Source organism: Podarcis liolepis, assembly GCF_965112155.1.
Source record: "Podarcis liolepis genome assembly, chromosome: 5".
NCBI lineage: Eukaryota > Metazoa > Chordata > Lepidosauria > Squamata > Lacertidae > Podarcis > Podarcis liolepis.
The window spans coordinates 65,705,307-65,715,238 of NC_139556.1; the positions used below are offsets into that span (position 1 = coordinate 65,705,307).

At 45.8% G+C, this 9,932-nt stretch overlaps 1 long non-coding RNA gene across 1 annotated transcript; it reads left to right on the plus strand.

Annotated features, from left to right (window-relative positions):
• Positions 1-1,446: 1,446 nt before the first annotated feature.
• LOC310708384 lies at positions 1,447-8,418 on the plus strand. Its single transcript, XR_014526981.1, has 2 exons — positions 1,447-3,303; positions 8,229-8,418. It is a non-coding gene; the product is annotated as an uncharacterized lncRNA (long non-coding RNA).
• Positions 8,419-9,932: the final 1,514 nt, after the last annotated feature.

Consider the following 9,932-nt stretch of genomic DNA (forward strand, 5'->3'; position numbering starts at 1 on the left):
GCTTGTTTAGCATGACAAAAAGAGAGAGAGAGAGAGAGCCCACTTACAAATGGGCACAATTAAGACCTGGCTTGACTCGGAGGCGACAATCAGAGGCACAGTTGCGAGGGGACACTCCGAGGCAAGCCGCAATGAATGGACCCCACAGCGGAGGCGGAGGAGCTGCGCGCCCGGGCTGATTTAACCCCAGTTGACAGTTGCTGTCAGGCCCTGTGATAACACTCATAGCTCAGCGTCCTTTAACATCTAGCTAGATTAGTCTTAACGCTGCCCTCACAGGTACAGGCGGGAGGGCTGCCGTCAGCTGTCTCCTCCTCTGGAGATTTGGGGAAGGGAGTCCGGAGGGCTGGGACGGGGGCGCCAGAAGCCCCACGGAGAAAGGCCTGGGCGGGGGGGGGGTTGTGCGCTGGAGACTAGGTCTCCTGGGTTCCCTTCCTGGGCGCTAACGCAACGGGCTGGCTGGACTCCTCCGTTTGGTTACAGCGTTGACTTGAAAGTGCGAGATGGAGAGGACATTAAAGAGGTGATGGTCCCAGGGGCAACTTGGCTGTTTGGCAAAATGGAGTTGCGTGTGTGTGGATTTGTGCTTCTCTAGGAAATAAATAAATAAATAAGTAAGTAAGTAAGTAAGTAAGTAAGTAAGTAAGTAGGTTATACTGCACCAACACCACCAACGCGGCCTCTCAAATAAATAGGTTGGTTGGTTTTGTAAAATGCTGTCGCTACTGTGGTCATCGTGTAGTCGATATGTGATGCTGAGATTTACCTAGTGGTTGCCGCGTCGCCTCAAGGGAATGCAAAGCAGGAGAGGGGAGGGACCGATTTTTCTTCTCGCAGGATCTTTCTCCTGGAACTTTTGGGTCACACAGGACTCTTCCTCAAGGGGAATGTAAAACGGTGCCGACTGAGCAAGGTTACATATTCCACTGCGCAAACTCGCCTTTTAAACATATTCATTTTGCGAAATTCTGTTTCGATTTCAACGATAGATGTTAGGATGTCATCTCCACACGGAGCTAGAGCTGCTAAATATTTCAGCACCCCAGGTCACCCCCCCTTCTATTTTATTATGTATTTTCAAGGTTAACCCAACACCAGGAGCTCCACGGAATATACAGCTCCTGCCCATATTTACTACAATCTAACGATTTTGCCGAGTTGATGCTGGGTAGTTTCCACTCTGCTCTACGAAGAGTCCTGTGTGATTCGAAAGTTTGCGCATTGTTATCCTTATTTGTGTTCTAGACGCCACAGAATTTGACGCGCGGAAGTTTGTGTGATTACTTTCCTCTCAACAGAAATCCAGACGAAAGCCAACAGGGCAAAACTTTAGGACTGTCTTGAAACTTCATCGCTTGTCCCCCCCTCGCCCCGCCCCTTGCAACATTTCCTCATTCCTCCGCCAAATTACCACCTCTATCCGGCTCCTTCGTTTGCAGGTGCGTGTAGAGATAAAAATATTAAATAATCGCCATGACACCGAAATGAACCGATTACCGACTTTGATGTCAAAAGAATTGCAAAAGAAGGCGCGCGAGAGAGCGAGAACTATTCCCTAAAGGGAGAGAACGAACTCCTTGTCAAACCTGTTTCGCCACAACTGTCTCCTTCTTTCAATAAAATCATTAAACAAAAGGCTGCGGGGGTTAGGAGACACCACGCCTTCCGTGCGCTTCCCAAAGAGCAGGGGAAGGCAAGAGGATCCCATTTAGACCTCAGTCCCCCCCCCCCTCTCTCTGAGTTTGGGTTGTCTGGGGTGCTCAGCGCGCCCAGCCCCTACTGGTCAGCTGGAGAGATGATGGAGATGGACCCAAACAGCTGGAGAGGAGGGAGATTGGGGGATCAGGCGGAGAGATTTTATTTCATTTTTAATGATCGGCCTAGGATTCTGCTGGGCGAACGTGCGCATACCTCGCTGGTGCTGGAGTTTTGAACCGCTACTCAACTCTGGGGTTCGGGGACAATGCGGTCGCTCAACAAGTGGACACGATTGGTACACCCTCCCCTGTCTTCCAAAAGAAATCTCAGTGTGATTCTTTGGAAGGCAGTCCCGCTGAAACCAACGGGCCCTTCCTTCCCAGTAAGAGAGTTGAGGAGTGAAAGGCCAGCCCGATTGACAGCAGGGGGAGTGGCACCCGATCCTCAAACCTGTTTGCTTGCGAGTAATCTGGCTGAGCGGAAATAGACTGCCAAGGGACGCGAACCTGGGAGCAAATCCGCTTGAACGCAGCGGGATTTACTCCCGAGTAAACACGTTTAGGGTTACACCGCCAGGGTCCAATGCGCAGCCCATTCTAACCGGCAGCAAAATCCTCTCTAGGTCTCAACGATTATAGATTGCGGTGTTATAAGATCGCGCTATATATTCAAGCAACCTTGATGAAGTGGACTGAGGATCTGGTCTTCCTCGTCCACAAATCATTGATTTCAAATAAGCTCCCCTTTGAAGGCGGGCGGGGCTGGAAGTTCTTAATCCATTTCCCTCCTTTCAGGAAGGAAAGAAGCTATTCTTAGCTAGCTGTAAACTTCACTGACTCCCACTATTTATACTTATTCCTAATCCTCTCCAAAGGCCACCCCTCTCAAACTCCAGCCAGGGGGAAAGTGGGGGGTGCGCGCGCGCAAAAGAAGCGCCCCCTCATTTAGTTGCAGATGGAAACGCTGGATTCTTGGCCAACTTTGCTGCGGAGGGGATTAAACGAGCGAGGCCACGGACGTGCTGGAAACTTTCCTTTGAAAGGACACATTAAGAAGTCTCGGAGAGCTATTACTGATTTCTGCTGATTGGTGATAATAAGGGCGGAAATTCGCCGCCGAGGACTATCAAAGCCATTCAAAGGGACTCTGGGAGATCAAACAGATCCCAGGTTGTGATTTGACAGTGCGGTTTTTAAAATGTATTTTTTAATCCCTGCCCCCCTCCCTCCGTCTCCTTCTGGCTAAATTTCCTTCATTGTATTGGGTTTTTGCTTGTTGTTTTTTTTAAAAAAGGGAACCGGGAAATCAGTAACATCATCTTCATTCTCTAGCCCATGAGAGTATTTTTAAAGCAACGTCAATGTCTAGAACAAAAAAAAAAAAAGGTGGGGGGAGGAGGAAGAAGATGGAGACCCTTCTGGAAACGAGACTCCGAGAAATAACCCCAAAACGAATGCACCCGCGCCGCCGCCCCTCCTTGCCGAAAGGGGCTCTCGATTTGGAGCTGTCAGCTCGGCAGACGCAGCGAGCCGTCGCTTATCGAGCTGCATCTTGTACGGAACATCTGGCGGAGCAGCTTCAAAGCGGCGGAGGAAAGTTGCGCAGGTAAGAACACGTTCTCCGCCGCATCGCCAGACCGCGATCGACGCAGATTCCCGGCAGCTGCTGCCTCCGAGCTAGGTGGGAGCTCGCATGCTACCTGCAGGAGTCTCTTGGGGAGGGGTGGAGGAGGATGTGTGGGGTGGAAAGCGACGCCTGGCGACGTGGACGAGCTGCGCCAAGGCAACGCAACATCCCAGGCTCACCCGGGGCCCTTCAGCCCAAGGAGGAACTCTGGCCCACAACTCCTCCAAGGCCTTTCCTTGGCGGGGCGATGCGCCAAGCTGGCTTTGTTAGACTCCCTTTGGGATTTGCTTAAAAAAGAAATGCAGGAAAAGTTGGTGTTTGTGTGGGTGTGAAATTCTGGGTTTGTGAAATTGACTAGACCAGCGAAAGTGGGCTAGTTAATCGCAAAGGTCAGGAGACTGAAATGGGTTCAAGTCCCTGGCCGTCGGTTTCAAGAAGGCCAGACTCGTGGCCTTCCTACCACTCGAGAGGGGAGATTGTCGGGACGGAGGAGATGGTTGAGGAGGAGAAAAATAACAGCAAGGGAGACAGATGGGTTGAGAAGTGGGTGGAGGATGGAGAAGCAAAGTTTTAGTGGCACAGCTCCCAGTCTTCGAAGGGGATGGGGCGAAAATGAGGGAAGGGGACGCAGAGGCGACCCCGTAGCCGGGATGGAGGAGATTCTTAGAGTGGGGCCCTGGGGTGGGTGGGTGGAGGCCTTTCCCCGCAGATCCCGTGGGAATCGGTTAAGCCTTGCCGGCCAGTCGTTTGCTTTTCAATTCGGGAGCGATGCGGTCCCCACGCAAGCTGCAGAGGCGTTTGATCTCTCTGGAGTTTACGGTTTCTCCTGCTAGGTCTTCATCTGCCTTTTAAAACGTTTGTGTTTTAATAGCATCTTCCTCTCTTTCTTCTTTCACACGCCTCGGCTTCGGTTCGGTCTGTTTTATAAGCACATCAAAGGCAAGAGCCAATCCTGCTTTCTTCTTTTTATTTTTCTTAATTTTTTTTTATTAGGACAAATCACCCAATATACTTCATTAGGGCCGAGCACGCCTCCTTTGAACCAGCTAAGCAAGAAATAACGTGCAAGTTCCGAGGAGGGGAAGATCACATTCCAAAAGTTTGAGGGACTAGAAGGGGCCGGGAATGAAAGACTGCTCCTGTTGCCAAATTTTAAACCTGCGCACGGAAACAGAAGCTCCTCAACGGGTGTGGAAGGAGAGAGAGAGAGAGAGAGAGAGAGAGAGAGAGAGAGAGAGAAAGAAAGAAAGAAAGAAAGAAAGAAAGAAAGAAAGAAAGAAAGAAAGAAAGGGATCAGGCGGCGCCAAGGAGAGGGAAAGAGGAGCGAACGTGCACGCCGGATTCCAGCGTCGTCGTCTGCACCCAATTGGCACTCCGGCGCAAAAGCGTCGAGCGCTCATCTCCGGATGGGGCTCGCGTGCGCTCCCTTGTCTGGGCTTTGTGGTCCGCCCCCTCCCCCCCGCCCAGCCCATTGTCACACTGCAATGCAATGGGATTTGCACACTTGAGGTGTAATAGCATTACTGCATTAATTAAAATTTTCATTTCACGTCCAGATTGTTTACTTATCTGCTGGAAACATATGTTGAGCGAAGTTAAGATTCTGGACTCTGCACTGTTGCCCAAGGTGCAATTCAATACCGAGGGTTGGGAGTGGGGTTGTGGGGCTGGTGGGGAGGGGGAGAGCGGAGGAGAAAGAGAAGAGACGTCTTCCGATTTATTATTATTATTATTATATCCTCCAGCCTTATCTTGGTGGCTATAAATTATAAGGATACTCCATTGAGCTGAATATTAAGATTATATTCTCTCTCACCCCCAATTCCCGCGCCCCTGAACATCGCTTCCTAAAGCTGGCCAGATCTCTGGCTCTTTGAAATAACCAAGCCTGCCCCCCTCTCTCTCAACCCCCCTTCCAGCAATCCTACCTTGCTTAGCAGCCAGGGGGTACCCCATGGCAGACAGACTCCCATCACCTCTCTTTGGCCATGGAGAGAAGGTGGAAGAGGAAGTCCAGGATGCCTGGAGCGGCTCCTGATGCTGAGAAGCTCTGGATCATTTGTGTGCCTTCAAACGGAGATGCGCTTCTTGATGACCTAGTCTTGACATTACAGGAGCCAGAATCTAGCACAAAAAAAGTTCTTGAACTTATCTCGGAGTTTGGTCGGGTGGCGGGATTCAAGCTTAATAAACAAAAAACCAAGGTTTTGGTTAAAAATCTGACACCTACAGAGACAGAGGAGTATCAGAAAGAAACAGAGTTAAGTGTGGTGAAAAAAGTGAAGTACCTGGGGGTATTCTTGTCCACCAAAAATTTAAATTTATTTAAAGATAATTATGAAAAATGCTGGTTGGAAATCAAAAAGGATTTGGATATATGGGCAAGATTGAAACTTACCTTGTCAGGCCGAATCGCAGCTATAAAGATGTGTGTTTTGCCAAAAATGTTATTTTTATTTCAAACCCTACAGGTAGTGGACAGAATGGAATGTTTTGGAAAGTGGCAGAAGGATATATCTAAGTTTGTCTGGCAGGGCAAAAAGCCCCGAATAAAATTTAAAATACTAACTGACTCAAAAGAAAGAGGGGGGTTTGCCCTGCCGGATTTAAGGTTGTACTATGAAGCTGCAGCCTTCTGCTGGTTGAAGGATTGGTTCTTGTTGGAAAACACTGATGTCCTAGACCTGGAAGGGTTTGACAATGTTTATGGTTGGCATGCATACTTGTGGTATGACAAGGCAAAGGTTCATAAATTGTTCAAAAACCATATTGTCAGAAAATCAATATTTGCTGTATGGATGAAGTACAAGGATTTACTAGAAAGTAAAACCCCGAGGTGGTTATCACCAGTGGAAGCCAAAGTTTCCAAAAAAAGGCCCAATATGGAGGCCTACTGGCCAAAATATTGGGAATTAATTGAAAGAGTTGGAGACAACTGGAAGCTCCAAAGCCAAGACAAATTAAAAAATAAGGTGCGAGACTGGCTACATCATGCTCAAATGCAAGAGGTTTTCAAAATGGATAAAAAAGTTGGTTTCCAGGTGGAGAAATCGAAACTAGAGACGGAGTTATTAGAACCCAAAACTAAGGTACTTTCGAGAATGTATAACTTGCTGCTTAAATGGAATACACAGGATGAGACAGTTAAATCGGCTATGATAAAATGGGCACAGGATGTAGGACATAACATTATGTCTGAGGACTGGGAAAGGTTATGGAACACCGGTATGAAATTCACGGCATGTAGTGCCTTGAAAGAGAACATTATGAAAATGGTATACCGGTGGTACATGACCCCAGTCAAGTTGGCTAAAATATACCACCTGTCTGATAATAAGTGTTGGAAATGTAAGGAGGAAGAAGGGACATTCTTTCACCTCTGGTGGACCTGCCCGAAAGTAAAGGCCTTCTGGGAAATGATATACAATGAGTTGAAAAAGGTATTTAAATATACCTTTCTTAAGAAACCAGAGGCCTTTCTGCTGGGCATGGTGGACCGGAAGGTGCCAAAGAAGGACAGAACTCTGTTTATGTATGCGACAACAGCAGCAAGGATTCTTATCGCAAAGTACTGGAAGACACCAGATTTACCCACACTGGAGGACTGGCAGACACAGTTGTTGGACTACATGGAGCTGGCAGAAATGACTGGCAGAATTCGAGATCTGACCGAAGAAACAATAGAGGAGGACTGGAAAAAATTCAAGGATTATTTGCAAAAATATTATAAGTTGTTTGAATGTTAAGATTGTGCATGATTAGGAAACGTCACGCTTCCGCAACCTATTTAAGCAAAGGATAAAATAAGCGTAGATAAAAAAGAAAAGGAAACAAATTTGAAACAATATATTATGTTTATTGTGAAGGTACCAAAAGTAAACTACAAACTTTCGAAATTGGTAACATAATAAAGTCAAAGATACAATAAGTTGTGAAACAAGGTAACAAATTGCTGATCAGGTTAGAACAATGAATGCAATGTTGGGAAGATGTGGGGAGGTCCAAAAGAAAGTAAATTTATGAAACATGATGTGTAACATATTCAATTTTCTTTTTTTTCTTTTTTTATTTTTCTTTATATATAAAAAAAAAAATGTTTCTTGTATGTTGCTATGTAAACTAATTTGTGAACCTATGAAAAGGAACGCAATAAAAAATTTTATAAAAAAAAAAACAAACGGAGATGCGCTTCTTTAAAAAATGTGCAAAAAGGCGGATATATTTCGACGGGAGAAGCGTTGGCTTCACCGCCCAAAATGCTTCCCCCACTTCATTGCTTTTATTTTTATTAATTTTTAAAAGAAGTTTAAAAAGCGTTCTAACAAACCGCCAGACATTTCATTCAGATCCGTACCCCCCCCCCCTGCGCCGCTGTATCTCATCCGGATGGACCGGAGATGCAAAACCTCTCCCTCTCTCTCTCTCTCTCTGGTCTATTTTATTTAAGCAGCAGAGCTGCTCTGGAAGAGGAATCCAATCTCTCCTTATCTCGCCCAGGCCTCCTTTCAGGCTGAGATCAGAGCAGGGAGGATGGAGGGGGTGGGGAGGGGACGGGGGGGGGAAAGAAAAAAAAGAAGAGAGAGGGGGGTAATTGTTCTTTATTCCCCCCTCCCCTTTTAATTTAATACGGCAGCCACCGCTTTCAGGTCATTTATATGCCTAATTTAGTGATAAAAGTCAATAAGCAAGGATCACAGCGTTGTCCCCTCCTTGTAAGTATTTCAGAGGAAGCGAGGCTCGGGCGGAGCGCGGGTGGGGAGACAGTGAGAGGAAAAGCAGTTTCCAAATCCTGGGCTTCAAAGCCTCCTTCTGGCTGCTCAAAAAAAGAGGGTTTTTTTTTAGTGTAATGAGGCTGATATTTGTTTGGCGGTAGCTGTCAAGCCAGTGTGGCTCTTTTCTTGTAGGCGCCGCTTGCCTCTCCCTCCCCACGACGCTCCGGCAGGACCCACCGCGAGAGTCGGAGAGCGAAGCGCACGATAGGATGATAGAATCGCTTCTTCCCCAGGATTCCCGCATAGGAACACCGCGGTGTGTTTCACCCCGGTTTGGACCAAGCCCCTGTCACGAAATAAACAGATTGCTTCTCCATTTGGGGTGTGTTTTGCGGGGTGGGGAATTGTCGTATGTGGTATAGGCGGAAGAGGCATTTCCCTTCCCACCCCCCCACCTCTAATTTTTAAAAGAGGAACGGTAAGGTGTCACCCTCCCTTCCTGGTCTATCTGTAATTGAATCTAGGTCAGTATTCTAAAGCAAGAAAAGTATGCTTCTGACTTTCCTACATCAGCCTAGAATTTAGGGGAGGGAAAGGGAGGGGGGTTCCTTGCAATTTCATTTAAAATGTAATGGTGGATGAACTGATAAGCAAATGGTGGGGGAGGGGGGCCACTGCTTAAAAGAAAAAAAAATGGCACGGTTTTAATATGCTTCCAGGTGGGGGGAAATGATTTACATGGGAGTTTATTTCCTCTTTGCTGATATGAAAGAATTACAGATACAAAACCCACTGATCTATAGAATAAAAAAAAGAAAAGAAATGTTATTTTCCTGTAAAGGTATCAGTTCATTTATATTCATTTAACCATCCATCCATCAATTTAGTTTCTCACTCCTTGCACATACTCCTTAGCTCTGTTAAAGCTTCCCAACCAATATACTTTTCCAGAATATACAATGAAGATCCCACTTAAAAAAAAAATAAAAATCATGGGCTGAAGTAGGTAAAGATGAGACCATTTCCACCCTAGGGGAAACTAACACACACAAACACACATTCCCCCCTCTAAAGAGAATGAGCACTGCTGAAGTTGAATCAGTTGCATTCATTCATATACTGTTTATGAAACTGATTCACCTTTACCAATACTCATTCTCAATATAGAAATATGTATGGTATAAGCACCCCTCCTCATAACATTCATTTTGCTGATAATAGACATGATTAATGTGCATCATGCATTTATATTGTAAATGTAACATTAGTATTCAAATATATAGTACAGTACAGTATTATACACACAAACAATGGGATCGTGTTGTTTATATTTGCACACCCATTTGATATGCATATACATTGGGTGATATGCATATCCTGACTTATTAAAATCAGTGAATTTGAGTGTCCATTCATGCCAGTGAGTCAACTCTGAGTGTGACTAACTCTGAATAATCACCCAGTATATTTATATTGTGTTTATTTTCATCATTAAACACAACAGCTATACTGCAGTCAACACAATGTAAATGTGCGTATTTAATCGTTAATGAAAGAAACGAAAGTATTATTTTTTTTTTCATTTAGAAAGAAAAGATCAGATTAGAGTCTCATAAGAATAGTCCCACCTGATTTTAAAATTGGTAAGAGATTTTAGCTGGGTTGGGGTGGGAGGAATTGAGAAAGAGAGAGACACTTTGCTCTTTGTAAATAGTATTAAAGAATGCAAGGCCAACCCCTTTCTTCCCATCAGCGGAACATCCTAACATTAAAGTCAAGCAAGACCATTATAGAAAAGCTCATTCTTATCTTTAGCGTCTGCACATTTGGTCAAGATATGGAGTGCTTTAAAGGGCTTTTCTCCAGTGTTTGACTCTGGCAGGCTTACTCAGGTGA